This window comes from Typopeltis vanoorti, chromosome 10 (genome assembly GCF_054136105.1).
Source record: "Typopeltis vanoorti isolate ZY-2024b chromosome 10, IOZ_Tvanoo_1.0, whole genome shotgun sequence".
In the NCBI taxonomy this organism is placed as follows: domain Eukaryota; kingdom Metazoa; phylum Arthropoda; class Arachnida; order Uropygi; family Thelyphonidae; genus Typopeltis; species Typopeltis vanoorti.
In genome coordinates this window covers 55656353-55677500 of record NC_143558.1, presented here as the reverse complement: position 1 = coordinate 55677500, position 21148 = coordinate 55656353, and positions in this window count along the sequence as shown.

Here is a 21148-nt window from a genome sequence, read left to right as displayed (position 1 = left end):
TCTCAATATTTGTTGAAATGTATTTTTGTATATTACGGTATCTTACCTCTTTATAGCGAAACAGTGCTGTAATTTTACTAAAGCAACCTTCCTACGTCTTATAAGGGCAACTTTGCATCAAGATTGTGTCCATTAATACCAAAATAACCAAATTAATAACCAAAAAAGTTATGGAAAACATTAATCAAGAGACACAGTGGGAGAAAGAGGAGTCATGTGGACGATAAACTCCAGAAAAAAATAGACGTTTTGTCTCTCAAGTAGATCTTCCACATGTTCAAGAAGACATTTAACGATTCCTTCTTTCTCATTAACCACTTTTGCGCATACATTACTAGTGTAATGCATGCGCAACATGCATTACACTATAACAGTGTGATCCAATCAGATCTTGTTAGAGGTTTTGTAATATCGCTTGTGCGGAGGTTATACAAACAGCCATTCATCTCTAATATATTTTAGCTTTCTTGTGGAATAAATTTTTAAATCCATAAAAATGTAAACAAAGTACTTTATAAATGAAATGGATTTAACTTAATGTGTATTTGCATACGTTATCATATTTAAACACCTTTCGTAGGAGATTTTTTCTGACATTTTTATTGTATAATATAATATTTCAAAATAGAATGTATACTGTTTCTTTCTTTTAGAAATATCTACATAAATAAATCAAGTCTTATGACGACTTGATAGATCTTACCCAACAACAACAACAACAACGTTACTGTCTTGCTGGGTGAAGCATAAAATGCTTTTTATTTTCCCCTTTATCTGTGTGGAGAAGCTTGATGGGGGAGGTTGTGAGCCTTATGCTCGCACTTTGTGAACTATGGAGTTAGCTCTGTTCTGCTGAGAGCAGGATTGCCTTGGGTCTTTTGTGTTTTTGATAGTCATGTTCACTATAACTGGAAGCTTGTCTGATTAGTGGGTTGGGTTGAGAGTGTGCCTTGCTGAAGAACTTTTCCGCATGATCATGAAGGAGAGAACGGATGTCAGGGGTTCCGGTTTCTCTGTGGATCTGCGTGTTTCTGACGAACCATGGGGCGTCCAAGATCATCCGCAGGCATTTGTTTTGTATCCTCTGTAGTTTCTGGATGTTAGATTTGGATGTGTGACTCCATGCCGGGGATGCATATGTGATTACAGGTCGAATTACCATCTTATATAATAACAGCTTGTTGCGTTTATCCAATTTGCTGTTGCGATTGATCAGGGGATAGAGTTGGGCTATGGTTCTGGATGTCTTTGTGCCTATGAGCTTGATGTGGCTGTTGAAATTTAGCTTTTTGTCCAGCTGTACTCCAAGGTATTTGGTTTCTGTCTGCCATGGTATCTTTTTTCCGAGGAGTTGGATGTCATCTTGGATGAAGGCTTTGCGTCTGGTGAAGAGTATAGCTGAGCTTTTGACGGGGTTTACTTGTATCCTCCAGTCGGAGAACCATTTCTCTAGCTTTGTGATGGTGTCCTGGAGACGACTGATCGCCAGGTGTGGGCGGAGATATCTTGTCATTATGGCTGTGTTATCTGCATAAAGGGCTGTGATGGTAGTCCCCAGGTTCTGTGGAATGTCGGCCACGTAGATTGTGAAAAGTAAAGGAGCCAAAACAGATCCCTGAGGTACTCCTGCCAGGATTTTGCGCCTAGTTGAGATGGTGCCATTTATTTTTATCTGCATGGATCTGTCAGTGAGGTATGATTTTATTAGACGGGTAAGGTTTGTTGGTATGTTGGCCTGAATGAGTTTATAGAGTAATCCTTGATGCCATACCTTATCAAAGGCCTTGGCAATATCCAGAAAAACTGCTGCTGTGTGAAGGTTCCAGTTGTATCCTTGAGTGATATGCTCCACTATTCTGTGTATTTGTTGCACTGTGCTGTGCATACGGCGGAAGCCGAATTGTTCGTTTGGAATTATTCCTAATTGGTCTGATTTTTCTTGTAGTCTTGATAGGATAATTTTTTCAGCAATCTTTCCCAGGTTGGAAAGCAGGCTTATTGGACGGTAGCTTTGCGGGAGTTGCGGATTGTTTCCTGGCTTTTTTATTGGTATGATGTCTGCTGTTTTCCATGCAGAGGGGAAGTGTTGTATCCTCAATATTGCATTGGTTATGTTAACCAGGTGCATAATAGCCTTTCTAGGAAGTAATTTGATGATTCTGTTAGTAATTCCATCTGGCTCTGGAGCTTTTTTGTTGTTTAGATGTTTTATGATGTTGGTTATTTCAACTGGAGTAGTGGGAGTGATGCTGGCTGATTCGTCTTCGGACTGACTTAAGGTACGCTTGACCTGCTGGTGGACTTTATGTATGTGGGTGATGTTTATATTATCATATGACGGGCTGCATTGTTTTTCTAGGTTTTCTGCTATTGCTTCTGCTTTTTCTTTATCAGTGTGCGCCGTTCCATGAGCAGTTTGCATGGGCGGTAGGGGATTGTTTTTAGTGCGCAGAATCTTCAGAAATTTTCATATTGTGTGATCTTCTGGGTTGAGTGATGATAGTTTATTGTCCCAATCCTGGTTCCTGTGGATTTGAAGTGCTTTTCTGACTTGGTTGTTTAACTTGTTCATAGTTTTCTTGTCCTGTGGGGCTCTTGTGTTGTGGTATCTTTTCCTGGCTTTGTTTTTTGTTCTGATGAGGTCCATTATGTTTTCTGGGAGCCGACCGGATGGGTGGTTGGTTGTGGTTTTGGTGACTGCTTCTAGTGCTTTTTTAATTTGGCTTGTTAAATTGCTTATCGCTTCATCTATTTCTTCTTTTTTGTGGATGATTAGTACAGGACCAATGTATTCTGGTAGGATTTTAGCTAGCCTATCCCACGATATGAAGGTGTGCTGATGGGCCAGTTGGTCTTGCGTGCCAAGTTTGATCAGGATTGGGTTGTGGTCGGATGATAGTTCACTTAGCGTCTCTAGTTTGTATTGATAACTGATGTTTCTAAGGATAGCTATGTCAAGTACATCTGATCTGCCATAAGGGCTGTAATGAGTGTACTCAGTGGGTCCTGCTACCACTTAAGTGTTGAATAGTTGTGTAGTATGCGACCACTTCTGTTGTTGGTGCTGAACCATGCTGTGTGTTTGGCGTTCAAGTCACCTACTATGATGGTGGGGTCTGTGGTGCCGAGGACTGCATCCAGGTCTGTTGTCAGTAGAGGATTGCTTGGTGAGTTGTAGGCAGCAAATATCTTGAGGCTTCCAGCATTGTTTGTGTCCTTATAAGGACTGGCTTAAAGGGGCGAAGCAAGAATGCTTTTCATCTTCCCTGTTATCTGTAGAGGACAGTGTGTGGATAAGGTGTTATTGAGCAATTAAAGCTCTGATCATGGCAGGAGGGTAACAGCAATAGCCGAGCCTCAGTTAGAACTTCATTGGCTATAGCATTGCCATTCATTACCCTCCAAGGGGTATTGGATTGAATGAATCAATCACCACATCTCCAACTCATCAATCCTCCATCCATGTGTCCTTATAAGGATTGGCTTAAAGGGGCGAAGCAAGAATGCTTTTCATCTTCCCCGTTATCTGTAGAGGACTGTGTAGGGATAAGGAGTTATTGAGCAATTAAAGCTCTGATCATGGCAGGAGGGTAACAGCAATAGCCGAGCCTCAGTTAGAACTTCATTAGCTACAGCATTGCCATCCATTACCCTCCAAGGGTATTGGATATTCTCATTCATTTGACCTCCATCCATGTGGACTCTAGAAAGAGCTTATATTCTAAAATTACTTACAAATAAAAATAGTGTCTGAAAATACTTGAAAGTTTTACAATTATTTTTTAAAATCTAAAATTATATTTTCGAAAATTCATACAAATATTTTGATTAAACTAAATTTCATAGAATTTAATTATAATTACTTAAGTAAATGATGTAATTATTCATTAGTGATTCAGGTGAGATGAGGTTGAATACAGCTGAGTTAATATTCAATGAATAAACTTAATTCATTAAGTATTACTCAATTAATTTAATTAACATTCAATTAATACGCAGTATCAGGTGAGATATCCCCCAAGAAAAATTCCAAATTAGCACCAAAATTTCATCCAATAAAAACGCTCCCACTTTCGTCTCATCCATATCCGCAGAATCTTAATGATTACATCATTAAGATTCTGCGTTTGTATGATTGTCTTCCTAGGAGACTTTAATTCATAACACAAACTGGCTCCCCTTCTCTAACTTCAAGCTAGATCATGACTGATGGCAAACACAAACAATTACCCCACCAATCGGAATACCAGACAATCCTAATTGTTCTTCCAACACTCTGATAGACCTTTTTTAACCAGTTCTCCCTCCAAATACATCTAATTCCTTCTTGACAATTCCATAATCTTATCCATGTTTTTTTGTCCACGGATCGATCTCCTCCTAGCCGACCTCAGCGTCGTACCTTATGGCACTACAACGGTGCAAACTGGAACTCCATTTAAATGGATTCCCAGTTGAATCAGGAGAGCAGATTCACAAATAAATGCACTAAACCAATAATCAACATTATCTTTACAGTAATGAATATGTTCATTCTCCGCTCCACTGCAATCTCTCACGTCTATTCTAACCCTGGTTCTCTAACAATTATGCCTCAGAAGTTCATGATAAAAAATATTGCACACGTTCAATGACTGAAGTCAAATTCCTCAGTTTACATTATAGCCAGAAAAATGTAATAAAATGATTAATAAATCCAAAGCAGATTTCGTAAGGGAGAAATCCAAGAATCTTATCTCCTTTCTCAAGTAGCAGTCCTTCTAGTCCCTCGCCAAGGCTGTTGAGTAACTTCTGTCTTTCCTTGTTTCTCTCTCTCTCTCTCTCTCTCTCTCTCTCACACACACACACACACACACACACACACACACACACACACACACACACACACACACACACACACACACACACACACACACACACACACACACACACACACACACACACACACACACACACACACACACACAAACCTAATGATTCCATAGTAATTTCACCCCTCTTGACATCAGTCATTTCCTCCAACTGGTGTTTAGATGACCAAGGAACCAAGGCAAATCACCTTACGACACCACAAACTGCTCACCGCTTCTTGGGATGTTTGGGCAGAAGTACACCAGAAAAATCTTAATTAATTTTGACATTAATAATTCTCTTGGTCCAGATGATATACTTCCAGTGGTACTTATATCTTTTATTCCAGAAATAGCATCCATCCTGCATATAAACTGTTATCTGGAATCTACCAAACAGCATAGAAGCAAGCTTTATCCAGTCTGTGCCTAAACAGAGAGATAAAAGTAAGCCATCAAACTGTTATTCTGTTGCTCTTCTCCCCCCCCCCCCGGTACTCTCGAAAGTGAAGCAGAATGGAGAAACCCATTATTAATTGATTGTATTCTGACATCAAAGCCTTCTCAACAAGATATCATCTTATGACCTCTCTCTTGTCCTTTGTGATAGACTGTACGCTTCCACTCTGGTCGTTCTTTGCGAGTCTCAGGATGAATACTTTCGCTCGCCAGATTTCTTCCTTAGTGCTAGAATATCCCATTATTCTGTATTTTCACTTCTTCTTTCTATCAATTACCTTGTCTCTTTCTCTCTGACTTCAAATCCTGTTCATAGTTTTTTTGATGACAGTTCTCTCATTCCTCATTCGACATGTACTCAAATGTATGAAGCCTCAAAATCTTCCACAGCTAATGACTTAAAGAGAGAACTCCGCTTCTCAAACAGGGCAAAGACAACAGTGAATTTCAAAGCTATCAAAATTCAGGCCTGTCTTATTACCCACAAGAGCCTACTTCACTCCCTCTTACTTTTGATAATAATGTTCAGATATCCTTTCAAGATTAATTTTCCCTTCTTGGACTAACTTGCACATCTGGCTTCTCCAATCATAACGTATTACATCGATAACCTTGTTAGTCCCTAAAAATGTAGTATTTTTTTCGTTCAAACTTCTCTCTTGCCTTATAACGGATTGTATTAAGTTATCCTTCATATCACAATTTAATTTTCCAAATCTCTTTTTCACACAAGGAGAGTTACCTGACCACTGAAGCAATTCAATGTTCTGATTTTTGAGGAACTCTTTCCCTTTTTTTAAGTGAGGCGTGGAGCGAGATCCTGTCGGAAGATGAGTTCTTTGTCTTTCTGGATCTGTGGGACCACTCTTTTCGCCAATATTTTTATGTATTGATCACTTTTCATCACACCGTCAACAGGCACAAGTGATCCTGGACCGTCATGTGTAAAACAACCCCAGAACATCATTTTAGTTGAGTGTTTTTGGCACTTGTTGAAGGTGGGCGGAAGAAGACTTCTCAGCCCCTGATTTGCGAACTTAGGGTACTTGCTCTCCTTAGACAAAGAAATGGCTCTCGTATAAGAACACGACCTTTTCCCACTTCTCAACAGTCCAATCTTTGTACACTTTTGCCAATGGAGCCTTTTTTCTGCATAGTATTCGTCAATAGTTTTTTTTTTTTTGCTCTGTGGGCAGTCCTCCCTGCTTCCAACAATCTTCGACGGACTATCCTGTGAGAAACATTAATCTCACTAATTGCGAAATCTCTATTTAAGTCCACAGCAGGCAAACTTAGTTTGCTTTTCCCAACTACTAAATGATCTTCTCCCACATTTTCCTTTTCTGCCAGGAGAAGAGGTGCCTCTCTCTCTAAACCTCTTTAAAATCGCATTACCAGTAACCAAACTAACACCATACTCATTGGCAATTCGTCTTTGAATTGCCAATGAGTATGGTGTGTGTTGAGAAAGAGTACATATTTTTTGAACGCTTTCTTGAAGATGTATCCATTCTATGACTAAGCAAAATGAATAAGGCAAACACTATTAAAACGCAGGATACTATTAATAAGCATCATAGAGATAGTAAAAACAGGCAGAACTCAACCCAAATGGTAAAATGAAACCGAAAAACGAAAACAAAATCAAAATTATTGTGAACTGAAACAAAAATCAAACCAAAGTCATGACGAAAATTCGGCTTGTTGGGATTAATTTGACACTTCGAATCATGGTTGCTTGTTTTTCTGTTCAGACAATTTAAGTCCTTGATTTGAACATTAAACAATTTTAATTTTAAGGAAGAATTAAGCACAATACTATCATCTTTGAATATCAGTATAAAGTGTTCTTAATCTGTCAATAAATGCCTTTTTTTTTTCTGTATTTCTATATGTGGACCTGTCTCGTGGTTTTTGTAGGATAGTGTATATAACAAATATAACTTCTGATTATCTCTTTTTTTCAGGAATTGGAATTTTATTAACCATACTGACTTAATTGAAATGTAATCCATAACTTTTGTTTTAATCGTATTAATGATTGATGAAAATGACGTGAATTTTATCGTCACTTAGGATAAACATTCCTTGATCACAGGAACATTGGTAAACCAAAGTTAGTTTAGCGAAAAGTTAGGAAGGATTATTTAAGAAGCTTTTGACAACTTTCATCATCTTCTCAACCTTCTCTAAAATGAAAAGAAGCTTTCAGCAGAATTGTGAGATTCTTTTACTGCACTGCCTTATCATCAGCTAGAAAAAAAAGACGACCAAAGAATTCCAAGAATGCACAATAATACAGTTTCCTAGGCAACGGAACTTGCAATTTTTTTTTCATTAGGAAAAGTGAGTAAAAAATAGATGATTCGTAATTCTAATGTATTTTAATCAAGGAAGACAATATTTTTCTAAATGCAACACGGTATTCTGTAGGTGGTTGCTATGGGCAACGCTCCTGAAGATAACAATGGAAAAGAATAGAGTTAATTTTTTTTTAATCTAGTTCTAAATGGGTCTTATCATAGTCCAGTAGGACAGGATATAATTTGATGCCTGATTATCTCTGCTAACATTTACTTAGACGTTTTTTTGTGCCTCAATGATTATTCTGTGCATGAAATACAGTAACTATAAATCTTCCAATTATGATATGAGCTGACGTCATAGTACATAAGAAATAGAAAAAAACGGATAGGATTGTTAAAGAAGGGTCCATAAACGTGTTGAATGTTTTTTGTCACATTAAAAATGCGCAGAATCATGTTTTTAGTCGAAGAATAATAGCAGATTGCTATTACTTGTAAAATAAACCTTCCTGCGGTCATTCATCCCCATTTTTGAAATCAAAAAAAGCACAAATTCAATATTGACTTTCAAACCTAACTGCAAATTAATTTGCTTTCGTGCAAACATCGTCATCATAAAAGAGCAGTTTGACCTCCGGGATGTAGTTGGATTCTCATCAATTATTGAATGAACGGTCCACATAACTAAGAGTAATACGAATGAAGAAAGAACCTGCAGTTAAAGATTGCCTACCAGGGTTCACAAAAGTAATCAGCAGACTTAAATAATAAAAGAACTTTCCGAAAATGGGTGAAACATGGACCCAAAAAAAATATTTAACTGATAGCATGTACGAAACTCATTTCTGAATAGTGAGAATAAAGAAATTGTGCGTTATCTCATATCATAGCAGGTGGCACCTCCAGAAATTAAAAGAACAAAAAGTAGGTTCTTTCTTGTGGTTACATCCGTTGCTTTAATATCATTTTTGTTCCAGATGTTTATCAGACCTTTCTGCTATTAAACAATATTAAAATTAAATAATATTTATTGATTATACTTTACTAAAAATGAAACAACTATAAAGAAAATTTTCCTTGGTTTTTTTGGTCGGCAAAATCTTCCAAATCTCTGCATTATTCGCAATAAACTGATCGCCTTTCTTCTTGCATCGAACTCATTGAAGTTCATTGTAAAATGACGATGAATTCAGTATATGAAGGTCATCGTAACTTTTCTGGCGATTTTTATATTGTTAAGAATTTGGTGTGGATTATTTTATTTGGAATAATCGCCTCTCTTAGTACTTTCCTTTATTTTAACACACTAAACTTACCCCTTTATTCTGCTCTTCATAAAAAAGATTAATTAGATATCTAGAAAATCTGAAATGTTCGTGAAAATATGTAAAGTTTATGCGTTAATAATTTTTCTATTTAGTTTTTAAATTTTATTTAAAAATCTATTTTTGGTAAAGAAACGCCTTTAGAAATCTTAAAGTATATCAAATATTTATAAAGATATACGGTTTTAAACTCCTACACCTACTTTTTTTTATAATACTTTACTTTAAATTTTTGACATTTTAAATTTGGCATCCAATATACCCTTGGAGGGTAATGGATCACAATCTATTCAGTTTTTCTATTCAGTTTTTAAATTTTATTTAAAAATCTATTTTTGGTAAAGAAACGCCTTTAGAAATCTTCAAGTATATCAAATATTTTTAAAGATATACGGTTTTAAACTCCTACACCTACTTTTTTAAACTCCTACTCCTACACCAATATACCCTTGGAGGGTAATGGACGCCAATGCTGTAGCTAATGAAGTTCTAACTGAGGCTCGACTATTGCTGTTACCCTCCTGCCATGATCAGAGCTTTAATAATAGCTCAATAACACCTTATCCCATAACGGGGAAGATGAAAAGCATTCTTGCTTCGCCCCTTTAAGCCAGTCCTTATGACTATAAGGGGAATGAGGCTATGGAGGGGCTAGTCCTTTCAGGACTTCCAGGGTGACTGCTGTAGCCAATGAAGTTTTAACTGAGGCTCGGCTATTGCCGTTACCCAACCATGACTAGAGCTTTTAGCTCAATAACATCTCATCCACACAGATTTTATTCATTCATATGACGGGATAAAGAGTCAAGGACTCAGTCCATCTCCCAGTTCTTTTAAGAACATTGAACTTAATTGATGCTCAGTTGTTGGATTAATACCCTTGGAGGATAATGGATGGCAATGCTGTAGCCAATGAAGTTCTAACTGAGGCTCGGCTATTGCTGTTACCCTCTTGCCATGATCAGAGCTTCAATAGCTCAATAACACCTTATCCCTACACTGTCCTCTACAGATAACGGGGAAGATGAAGAGCATTCTTGCTTCGCCCATTTAAGCCAGTCCTTATAAGGACTATTATTGATGCAAGAAGCTTGAGTGGAGACTTATGGCGATTTTCCAATTAGTTTTTTGGAATTTGTGTGGTGCATAGAATGATTGAGGTAATGTTGTTATCTGATGTGTAGTTCTGATTACTCTACATAAGTACTTTACTTCAGAAAACTGTAGTTGCAACGAAAGCGATTTACTAAGCCTAATTTTTACTTCCGTTACATACTGTCGTTATAATCGCCATTGTTGGCTTATATATTATAAACAACAGATTATTGACTACTGTAGTGCCGTCATCGCCATGAGCGAGGAAGAAGATGACGCGTATATTGAATCGCTGAACAAAGAGCGGTCTCTCAGCATTTGCAAAAAAGATTGTAAGAAAAGTCGAACGCGAGTAGTTCGGCATCCTTAATTTCTACTCGTTGCCAGGAGAAGTTGAGGAAGGCGAAGACACTGCCTAGATGGAGAAGCTGAATTTGGCGATGATTTCCACTCTCCCAGAATTTGAAGAAAGCCTTGAGTGCGAGAACCGCAAAACCACCGACGCAGAACCTCCCATGGATTCTGGTATGGAAGATGACACTCCCAGTTCCGATTCCTCGGCCTACCCCCAAAGAGAGGGTGCCACCAATCGTCCTCCGGGAAAAGAAAAAATAGAGACCCTTAAGGTCCACCATGGAAAACCTATAAACAGTATATCTCAGCTAAGAAGATGGATGATGACATCACAATCCAGCCTGCTACCGTGATGGACTATAGAAAACTGACCAAAGAGTTAGATACAAGTAATACTTAATACTACACTTTCTCTCTCGGCTCGGAGAGGAATCTGAAGGTGGTCCTCAGAGGTGTTACAGAAGACGTAACAACAGATGAAATAGAGGATGACCTCCGGCACCAGGACCTGCCACCTAATAAGGTCGGTAGGATGACTAGAGCAGACAAACGTCCTATGCCACTGGTTTTAGTGGAAATCCATCAAGCATACAAAATATTTATGACCTAAGATCAGTCTGTGGGCTCCAGTTCATCCCAAAGCCTCTGAGGAAGGAAGTTTTAACTGGATAGTGCCACAGGTGTCAAAGATTGGGTCATGCTCAGAGCATAAATGCCTGAAATGTGTCAAGAGCCACCCCACTAACACTCGCATAAAGCCAGAAACCACCCCTGCTAGTTGTGCAAACTGTGGTGGCCCTCACCCAGCTAACTATAAAGGATGTGTTCAACACCCGAATAACGGACGGTCCGAAACAAACAGACAATCCCCTGCCTCTATCAGCTCACAAACATCTACACCTCTGGCACCACAGTCTCATAGTGTTCTACAATATGTGACAGAAGTCCCACCGCCGCAGTTTGAGATCCCTAAGAGAACAAACTACCAATGACGGGTAAGAACCTATGCGGACGTGGCCCGTCCCAAAATGATAACGAAGGAACAGAATCAGAATCAATCAGCTCCCCAGTCAAACCTGACAATTGTCATCGCTGCCTTCCTGGCAAATATGCTACAGGATTTCAGCAGGTCCAATCCTTCACCAGCTTCTAAAAAAAGATTCCTATGTGAAACTCAATCAATCCTCTCAGCACTTATTGATGAACAGGAATAAACTAACTCCAGGCTCTTTAAAGATTGTGATGTGGAATGCCACTGGCCTCAAACACAAGATTATGGAGCTCCAAGAATTTACTCAGAGACTTCAGCCAGACGTTGTTTTGATAGGTAAAACACATCTGAGGCCATCGGACAGCCTCAAAATAAGGGGATATCACTTCTACAGAACTGACAGGCCAAATGAAATTACAGAGGTGGTACACTGCAATTTTCATTAAAAATTATATCCAACAGCATACAGTGAACAGCCCCCACCCCAACCAGTAACCTCGAGGTTATTGGTGTGGAGGTTCTTACTAGCTCGGCTGGAAGACTGAAAATTTATGCAGCATACAACCCACCGCAAAAGACACTACTGCACATGGATCTGGATGCCATCCTAGATGCTAGAGAACCTACCATTATTGCTGGGGACTTAAACTCCAAACACCCGGCATGGAATTATAAAACCACAAACAACAACGGACGCATTCTCGCCAACTATACAGGATTCAATTGCGCTGTCGACGAAGGCCCCACTGAACCTACTCATCACAGTCCGAATGGCACTGCTGACATCTTGAATATAGCCATCCTGCAAAATGTTAAATTTCAGTATCATTTAAGAACATTAAACGAGCTGTCATCAGATCATGATCCAGTGCTATTACAGCTGGGAACGCAACACAACCTGTCTCCCCCCCCCTCACACTCATTCATATCCTAGGAAAAATTACCAAAAGCACCCCCAAATTCATTGGCCCTGTTCCTCCTATAAGGTCAAAGCAAGAAATTGAAACAGCAGTCAAAAATTTTACTCAGCAAATCAATGCAGCCATAACGGCAGTCACCTTTTACACAACTCGCTCCACAACAAATCGGTTACCGGAGGATATTACGAACCTGATCAGAGATAAAAATAAAGCTAGAAAAAGATTTCACAATACTCGTGCGCCGCCTCAATACAAAAAAAATCCTTAATAGATTAAATGGAGCTGTGAGAGGCGCCCTCAAAGCCCACGGGGATCGGCTATGGGAAGCTAAGTTGGCTTCCTTCTCACTTGGGGATCACTCTATTTGGGGACTTTTGAGGAATCTCAGAAACAAAAACAAATCTCTTCCCCTCTACAATCGGACCGGGGCCTTGTGCACACGGATGTGCAGAGAAGGCAGAAACCATTGCAAAAAATTTAGAAGGGCAGTGTCGACCTGCTTATGAAAACTTAAATTTCAACCACTCGTATAAAATTCACCGTCATGTGAGACATGTACTAAAACTTCCTGATGGCTGTACTAATCAAATCGTCCCTACTTCACCAGCAGAAATCTACGAGATCATTAAGAACGTTAACAACAAAAAAGCTCCTGGTCCAGATGGCATCACCAATAGAGTCGTTAAACTATTACCCCGCAGAGCCATTGGGCACCTTACCAACATAATCAACGCGATCATTAGATTCCAATATTTCCCTTCCCTGTGAAAAACTGCTGATATAACCCTATTCATAAACCAGGCAAAGACCCACATCTACCCTAAAATTATCGTCCCATTAGTCTGATTTCAAACCTGGGAAAGATTGCCGAAAGGGTTATCCTCACTAGACTTCAATCCACAGTAAATAAGCTGAATATCCTACCAAATGAACAATTTGGATTCCGTCAACATCACGGCACCACTCAACAGATCCATAGACTAACCGAATATATTACCACAGGCTACCATTGGCATCAACTTACCGGAGCTGTCTTTCTGTATATGGCCAAGGCCTTCGATAAGGGATGGCATTATGGTCTGCTCCACAAGCTCATCGCTTTTCACATCCCGCTACAGATGGTACAGTTGATCCAATCATACCTCAAGAACAGGTTCATGTAGGTCAAGATAAACGGAACTACATCTACCAAGCACCCCATTCTGGCTGGTGTTGATCATTACTGGCCCCATTTCTATTCTCGATATTTATGGCAGATATTCCACACAATCCAATGTCATCCATCTTGGCCCTCTACGCTGATGACACAGCGATACTAACCAGATCTCTTTGCCCACACCTAGTCACCAAAAAACTCCAAGAAAACCTACAAATATTAGAAAAATGGTTCTCCAATTGGAGATTACAAGTAACCCCCCCTGAAGAGCATAACCGTGCTCTTCTCCAGAAGAACAATATCTCCTAGAGGGAGACATCGTCCTGTTTAGTCTTTTGTCCAGCAGTACACCAAGGTATCTGACTTCTGTTTTCCAACATTCCTTGGAAAACAGAAGTCAGATACCTTGATGTACTGCTGGACAAAAGACTAACACCACATCATGGACTCGTGGGCAAAAGCATGGCATCAAAAGCCATCGCTCAGCTCTATCCCTTAATAAACAGAAACAGTAAATTACACACCAGAATCAAACATCTCCTCTACAAACTGATGATTTGCCCTATAATCACATATGCTTCGCAGCATGGAGCCACACCGCCGATACTAATATCCTCAAACTGCAGCGTGTGCAAAACAAGTGCCTTAGTATGATTCTAAATGCCCCGTGGTTTGTCAGAGATGTTCGACTTTATCAGGACACTGACATCCCTTATATCTACTCGTTCCTTGAGTCTCTTGCAGCAAAGCATTTCCTAAAAACGTCTACACATCCCAATTCACTGGTGCAACAAGCTGCTGACTATGATGAAACGGACCTCTATAAACACAAAAGACCTAAAGCCATCCTGATATTTCAAGAAATGAGCTATAATCCCCTTGCCCTCTCAGGGCAAGTATTGCTCATAAATTTTTTCCTTCACTGTATCCAATCAGACAGCGAGGAATATGAAAAAGCATCTTCCTTCACCCTTGGAGTCAGTAAAGTTAAAGTTGAAGTAATTGTTGCAAAAAAGACTGTTTTCGACAAGTGTTTTTTTTTATCGCCACTTGGAAGAGAATTTCAGTAAATAGCATACCTATAATAAATAATTCGTCCTCGATATGTGTTATATTAGGCAGTTTCCACTAACTATTCTGAGGGAATGTTTAAGTCCTGTTTAATTTCTAATTAAATATTTGATTTCTAGACTGTAAGATTATTTGGTTTCTCTGAGGTTCCTTTTTCATTTGCAGAACATGTCAAGATGTTTTGACAACATTCTTCCCTGATCTTATGTTTCTCAAAATCTATTCTTCAGAATTTATATCCATCGTCTTAGCTGACATTTTTATACCCGACAGTCATGGAAGCAACCCTTTATTATTATTATTATTTCAGCCTTCCATCAAGAGCCCGAAATCCATTATGGATAATAGTTTAAAAGAAAATATTATAAGCTGGATTCAGAAGAGAAAGCAATGCATCCTGTTTTCTTCTGAACAATTGAGTCATCATCTGGCTATCACCACAGTGGCGACAACGAAACCTCGATTACAAACTGTCATTCAACACGTACTAATAATGATCACAACTTGTTCATTGAAAGTTCTTTATTAATGCAATGAAAACATAACCGACGCACATAACATTATAGCAATCCATCACCTTTTACACACACACGTGTTAGCTTAGTAGCAACCTCAACTAATTGCAATAAAGACGAAGTATCTACATTATAAATGCTATGAACTAATTTACACACTTTAATTAAGTCTTCCTCCGTCTTCCTGTTAGTTAAGCTCCACAAATTGCAGTTAACCAACCGAGTCTCGTAACGTTCTTGATGTAATCCCTTCACATGCTCTTGGTGATTCTTCTCTGGTAGGGCCAAGTCATTTATCGTTCATTGAAAATCCGGGTGACCGAATCCGAAAGCTATAATCCGAAACTGGCCTAACCAAGAAACTTATATAAGGATATCATAACTTTCTTTCTCCTGAATGTGAAGCTTTAAATTAAACCATCAATCGCTTGAGCTTCACTAGTTGTCTTACCACAACGATGTTCTAAACTTAAGTTTCTTATCCACTATATAATAGCCAAATCCTTATATTCAGTAATTCCTTCCAAATCCTAGTTGCTCAATTTATAATCCATCTAATCCTAGTTTATTATCAAATCAAATATGTCTACGTTTCACCAGAATGCATTTTAAACCCGACTTCCACTCTTCCAGTCTTTATACGGTCATCCTGAAGAGATTTGAGGTCACTTGAATAATTTACTTCTCTTCCCAGTTTTACATCATCAGCGACCTAAGTCACTGATAAATACGTTGAATAACAAATGTTCCAAAATTGAGCTCTGCGTAACTTCGCTCGTAGTTACGCAGAGTAAAATAACACCTCACTTCTTGAAGTCCTTCCTCTGAATATTACTTTCTGTCACCTACCTGACCATAAGTTACTTATCCATTTAAATGAATATTATCACGACCTAACTGACGCATCTTAGTTATGAAGAACACTTTCAAAAGATGTACATAAATCATATCGTATTCAAGTTGCTATTTCCCTTCATAAAAAAGGCTGATTTTCTAGATGTAGATCTCTCCCAAAGGCTTTCCTTGTGGCTAATATCTCTAACAATGTGGTGGTCCATCTACCCAGCTCTGGTTAGGTTTTGGATTTAATTATCAGGATAAAATAAACATTCCGTTAAGAATCATGTCCCAGTGCATGTATTATAAATCTCTTATCAAATTCTCAAATTCCCATGTAGAGTTAAACGATAGTATCACGCAGTGACTATAAGTAATTTCCGTGGCATTAATATTTAATCGAAGATCCTCCATAGTAGATTAGTAAACATATCATCTGTGAAAAAACTGTTCGCCAATTAATTTGATATCAATATTAATATTAAAATAAAATTTTAAATAAAATTAAAATTTCAGTACTTAATTTAAAATTTTATTATTAAAATTTCTAAAATGGTTTTTGTTATATTTATTAAACACCTCTTCTTTATTTTCTTAAACTATATACATTAATATGTCATAAATTTCAGAATTTCAAAGGAAGTCCTTTTTAGGACTTGCTTTGAAATTTTGTAATTTATGCCATATGACGGGATAAAGAGTCAAGGACTCAGTCCATCGCCCAATTCTTTTAAGAACTAAAAATTTCAAAATCCTGTATGATCCTGTGAAGATCATGCTTCACAGGATCTGAATTTACCGTAGGATTCATATGAAAGGATGTAAGCTTTACATTTTAATAATTCATATTTAACCAACAAACAAATGAAACTGCTTTATGTATAGACAGGTGAATGGGATATTAATATTTAATTAGATAAAATTATTTGAAAAATAGATTAATACCTTTTTTATTCTCCGAAGGATGGAGGCGAAACTCTTTTAGTCCTAATTACTATTTTAATGAATTAATATTTCATATGAATTCTGGATCGTACTCATCCACGCTAGCACCCTGAAACAAAATAGAAATTTGGAGTGTTTCTAAAGTTATTTTCCAAAGACCTTACCTTACAATAAATTTTTAGTAATGAAAGAGAATGGGGACATTACAGATTTCTCAATTTAGATGAACAAAATATATCAAAACGTCTTTGAACTTGTTATGAATCCTTAAAATGAATTGTCTGATTGGTGATTAGCGTTGTAAACGCGAATGGAGTCTATTAATAAGAGATTATTTGGTTGTGGAAGTACCCCTCATGGACAGTCAATTTCTTCTTCTTCCACTGTACACATGTATAATAGCAGAAAGCGATCTGCTGCTTGACTTATGAGTTACTTAACATCAGTGTACAAGAGTCCATCTATTCGGTGTGTTGCAGAAACACGTGGTTCACTTGCAGTTTACTCAAATGAAGGCTTGTTTACAAAAAGCCATCAATGCCGCGTTACGAGGCTAACGTGGGCATAATGGGACAAAACTCATCAGGAAGATAAACAAAAAAAAGGGGGGGGGGAATATAATTTAGCTCCGTATTGCATCTCTTAAGTGCGATGTTAGGAGTTTTAACTGCGAAGGCAAAACTTGGGCTTTATTAGAGTTCGTTGACATTATTACGATGAATCGAGCTCGGTTCTTTCTTAATGCTATGCCAGAAGGAGCGAAGTATTCTACGTAAGACAAATGGTGTACTTAAGATGACTTGCTACTGATGCACATTCTCGCGTTGCATTATCTCAATTACTTCCTTCAGACGCAACTTTAATTTCCTTAACTACTGTAGCTACTTTTCTTTTCGATTGTTGAACGTAATGCTCGTTTGGTGGTGTGGCGATCAACGAAGTGCTTCGTATCCATCTAAATCGAATTCGCTCATTAACTGGTAATCAGAGATGACCATTTAAAACTAATTAGGTATACTAAGAACCTCTTTACAGTTCAGCTGCGGTGGCTATCCTTTTTTTTTTTTTTTAATTTAAATGCAATTTTTTTCTTCTATCTAAAAATACATAGGTTTAATAATTATAATTTACTATTTAATTTTTATTTAAAAACAGTTATAAGTTGCCAAATAGAATAATATCCATCCTTCTTTCTCATTGGTTAATATTTTATCATGTTTGTTTCTTATTGGTTATTATTTTCTTATAGTTTCCTTTATATTTGTCTTATAATATCTGTAACAACATATAGTTTCTTTACATCCTGCCTCTGCTTCATCTGTAGTCTGTACATCTCATGTCATCTATTTTCCTTTATTGTTTCTTCTTTTTTTTTTCCTTTATAGGTCTTATATTTCAATATCTTATCTTCTATATTCTTGCTTTTGTAAAAAAAATATATATATATAAATAAAAAAAATAAATGAACCATAAAAATTAGATGTTCTATATGTAATCTTCGTCCGCGCGGTTAGCCCAGTGGCTGTGCGTGCGCTTCGCAACCCTATGCCTGGGGAAGGAGTGTCCTAGGTTCGATTCCCGTCGACGACGTGAGGAGCTTAAGGATCTTCCTCAGCCATTGCCAAGTTAACCGGACTTGGACAGCAGGGTTTTTCCTCCAGTTTATCTGGGGTTTTTCATCCCGCAAGCAGGCAAACCGGACCCGTGAACACACACACGGATCTACAGCCATAGGATATAGTACGGCAAGGAAGGCAACGGAAAACCAGCTTGCGTCACTATTTCCCTAGTAATCAGCTGCAACCCACTCAAAGAGAGGAAACTATAGGATCAGATCAGATATGTAATCTTTAATGTTATATCAGCATTTTGTTTTCTCTGAAAGAACTGTAGTTTCTCTATTCGGCTTTGAAATAATGTTGGATTCAATATCCACTTAATTTGAATAATTGTGCATCGCCGAACTGAAGCCTCTTGACTCTCTTCCTATTTCAGTGATTGTTGATGCCTTTTGTGATGTGACACCTTTTTGGTCAACTCGTATGGTAAAGTATATAAGTTCTGCATCACCACAACCTGAGTATTTGAAGGGGGAATTAATCGACCGTGAGATGCGGTAATTGATTCATTCAATCCAATACCCTTGGAGGGTAATGGATGGCAATGCTGTAGCCAATGAAGTTCTAACTGTGGCTCGGCTATTGCTGTTATCCTCCTGCCATGATCAGAGCTTATAAGGGCTTATAATCCAGTTCTTATAAGGACTATAATTAAACCTGAGTATTTACATTTACACCTGGGTATGGCTCTCACTGATGAGACCTCAAAAAAAGGTCGAAACCGGTCTGGGTAGTGACCCCCCCATATTGTATAACATCATACATGTCCGCTAGGAAAGATGTGTTCTACATTATGGGAAATACTAAGGATAGTGATCGGTCTTGCTCACCTTTACTACGAGTTGCCCCTGTCATGAAAGGTTTGCTTATGTTCGGATCCGCCGAAACTTTTATAGTTTCTTATTTTTGTCACAAAACTCTTGTAGTTTCTCTATTCGGCTTTGAAATAATATTGGATTCAATATCCACTTAATTTGAACTTTTACCAGTTGAGACATCATTTCATAAGTTTTTTCCTCTCTTATGATTTTCCAATTTCTTTTTGTGATATCGCTTTTTTATAGCAATTACATACTGAAGTTGCTAACTACAGGTTTAACCTTCATTTCTCATTTCGACTCGGGACCACACGGCTGTGTTTCTTCGATACACTAGACGACAGAAATAGCAATGGATTCTCGGCGTATATTCATAGCCCCAAAACTCTGTAAAATAATGAAAGGGGGAAATATGTTCACCAAAGGAAAAAAAAAAAAAAAACATAAATGCCAACTTAAAACATGTATTTTGAACAAAAAAAAAAAAAGAATTGAGCTGAATTACGGCCAACGTATTACAGCTGAATCAGCTGAATTACGGCCAAAGTTATGAAGCCAACGTATTACAAAGCGTGTTCGAAAAAAGACTGAACTTTTAAAATAGCGCGCCAACCGGGCACAGAGAGCGCGCTGCGGCTACTGAGCGCACTTAGCGGGAGATTTTGACAACAAACTGCCATTTTCCCCAAGCATTAGTCGTCGAGTTACATCAGCGGAAGCACGTGCTCAAGCCGTTCGTCAGATTAGTGACAAAGTGACATTAAAAGAGCTTGAATAACAACGTGTGTGTGTGAAATTTTTCTGAAACTTAGTAAAAATTGAGACGTGGGTTTATGGCTATGATGTTGAAACCAACATGTAATCGTTGCAGTGGGTGGGGAAAGGGTCTCCCTCGTGCAAAAAAAAAAAAAAACACGGATGAGTCGGTCAAAGATCAAGGTAATGTTGGTTGTGTTTTATGATTGGAAAGGCATTGTCCATTATGAATTTGTACCACCCTTCTTTCGTTTCCAAACCATAGAGGAGATTCAGGAAAATGCTATAAGAGAACTTTGCGCCATCACAGAAAGTGCGTTCCAGGAAGCATTCCAACAATGGAAGAAACGTTGGGAACGGTGCATCGTTAGTAGAGGGGACTAGTTTGAAGGGGGCAGTGCTTAAAATGTTATAAAATTAGCAATAAACTCTTTATAGCAAAAGTTCGGTCTTTTTTTTTTTTGAACACGTCTTGTATGTCTGTCAATTACGTGGGTTCAAGTCGGTTTGCCTCTTTTGCAGAATAAAAAACCTGGAGCCTACGCGAGGACAACCCTTCCTTCCTCGTATGAGACTGGATAACTCGTCTTCATTTGAACAAGTCCTTATAAAGCTCTTCGCTTTCCAGACGGGATTTAAACATCCCCTGATAAACGAAACAAAATGCGTGCGTACATTTTGTAAGATCGATATAAGCAGCCGAAATTCAGATAGCCTTTTTTAGGTGAATCTCATTCACAAACGGTTGTAAGCCTAGTTGATTTGTAAGCCTAGGTACTTTTCAAGCTGCTTCACTCGGAAGTATTCAGGCGGGGGGGGGGGGGAATCCAAGTACGAATAAAAGAGGCGAATCTTTCAGGCTCTAGTTCTATTTTTATGAGACTCATTCAGAATCTATCTTTACTTCCCTAATTGGCCATTTGAGGATTTTTCAAGTTTTCTTGGTGCTTTTTTTTAAAATTTTCTCTTTATAATTATGCATCTAAACGGCTATAAAGCTTCTTTTGCAACAGCTCACAAATAAACGCTAATCTTTCGGCTTTTGAACTTCATTCATTCATTGAAAATGCCATCTATGTCTTGATAGGGCAATCCAAAAATCACATCAACCGTTTCGCCGCCAAATCCGTT